Source organism: Eumetopias jubatus, unplaced genomic scaffold (assembly GCF_037043125.1).
Source record: "Eumetopias jubatus isolate StellerSeaLion01/CBP00866 unplaced genomic scaffold, mEumJub1_p1.0 scaffold_1, whole genome shotgun sequence".
Taxonomy (NCBI): Eukaryota; Metazoa; Chordata; class Mammalia; order Carnivora; family Otariidae; genus Eumetopias; species Eumetopias jubatus.
Genome location: NW_028274807.1, coordinates 48,279,728 through 48,281,733, shown reverse-complemented (window position 1 = coordinate 48,281,733; position 2,006 = coordinate 48,279,728). Strand labels below are relative to the sequence as shown.

The 2,006-nt window shown below is 39.0% G+C and overlaps 1 pseudogene; it reads right to left on the bottom strand.

Moving 5' to 3' along the window:
• Nucleotides 1–305: 305 nt before the first annotated feature.
• LOC114221091 (actin-related protein 3 pseudogene) lies at nucleotides 306–1,116 on the bottom strand (annotated as a pseudogene).
• Nucleotides 1,117–2,006: the final 890 nt, after the last annotated feature.

Below are 2,006 nucleotides of genomic sequence, written 5' to 3'. Positions count from 1 at the left end.
ACAAAAACCAATTTTCCTTTGGATGAGGATGGTAGCAATTCTTAATTACTGAAATCCCTTGTCCTAATTATACTGAAATCCCCATAAATGAGTAACAGCAAGTGTCATGAGGCTAGCTGAAAATTTTCTCTTAAATTTATTTCTTTGATCGTGGAAACAGAAACAGCATAAAAATTTTCCATTTTAACTATTTTTAAGTGTACAGTTGAGTGGCATTAAATACATTGTCCTCATTGTATATGAGGTTACTTTTGAAATTTATCTTTTACTTGGTCGCCTTTTTCCTTCAAAATAGAAAAGTGCACTCAAAGTCCTTGCACATCTAGTTCAGTGATAATCAGTATTCTTATAGAGAGAACCCTGACACCAATCAGATAATTCTGAATTACTTCATCTACTACTTCTTGGGTAGGTTGTATGAAGTCTGGGTTAGCAAATTCTGGATGAAAAAGATCTCAGGTCCCAAGGATCTGTCATAACCAACGTCAATGGAAAATTCTTTCTTTGAGATTGCCTTGATTCCAGTAGGCTGTTTAATCCACTTGGCTCTCCTGTGTCATACTTGTTAAATTCTTTTCCTAAATCAGGGCAGACGTAACTGCAGCACTTCTTTACTTCCATAGCTGTTTCCAGGGATTACTCTGGAGGAATTCCTACTTCGCAGCCTCTCAGCAGTTGCTGAATGAAATACATTATAGCTCGCCCTGGGATTGGAATGCGCTTGCCCCAGCTGCCTATCACATGTCCTTCAGCTGCAGGAAGGACAGGAGTGGCACCATCTACACTATCTGGTACCGCACCAGTCACTCTCAATTTTCTTACTTGTTTTGATGTTTGGTATGCTGCCAATGCAAGAGCAGCCTGCATGGCTATGTACAAGCCTGGAGTTTTGAAGGGCTCAGACGTTATTTCAGCAATATATTCTGTTCTCTGGAGCATTGAGTGGAAGTTTAATCAGAAGAAAGGAATGACCTTCAAATTCTCCTTTAAGTATTTAAAGAATACATGCTCCATACACCTTTCCATCAAGTGACAGTCTTCAACTATACCATAGTGGGTTGGCCACTTCATGGTACATGTTGCTTTTCCTATTACTTCATGCCCAATAAAGAAATCCAGGTTCACATTGCCTTTTCCCAGGAAGCTAAGATGGCCATAAATGTCCACGTCCCAGTCAGATCCAGGCTGCCCCACAGCCAGAGTATTCTGTATAATTGTTGTGAATGGAGGTTATAGGGGAAGCGGGATAACAATTTGATTTCCAGGTTATTGTTTGCATCATTATTATTCTTTTTTACCTTTTTTTGTTTCAAATTTTTATTTAAATTCCAGTTAGTTAACATATAATATAATATTGTTTCCAGGAGTAGAATTTAGTGATTCATCACTTACAAATAATACCCAGTGCTCATCACAACAAATACCCTTCTTTATACCCATCACCCATTTCACGCATCCCCTGCCTACCTCCCCTCCAGTGACTCTCAGTTTGTTCTCTATAGTTAATAGTCTCTGGTGGTTTGCCTCCCTCTCCTTTTTTTCTTCCTTCCCCTATGTTCATCTGTTTTGTTTTTTTAAATTCCACATATGAGTGAAATCATACAGTATTTGTCTTTCTGACTGACTTATTATAGCCAAAGTATGGGAAGAGCCCAAATGTCTATTGACTGATGAATGGATAAAGAAGATGTGGCACGCACACACACACACACACACACACAGGAATATTACACAGCCATCAGAAAATGAAATATTGCCATTTGCAATGATGTGGATAGAGCTAGAGTATATTATGCTAAGTGAAACGAGTCGGTCATTACTTGTTTTAAAAGGCCTAAAATTCAAGACTAGCTTAGACAAAGGTGTCACTCTTATTTTTTTTAAAGATTTTATTTATTTGAGAGAGAGAGAGAGAGACAAAGACAGTGAGAGAGAACATGAGCAGGGAGGAGAAGGAGAAGTAGGCTCCATGTAGGGCTCGATCCCAGGACCCTGGGATCGTGGCC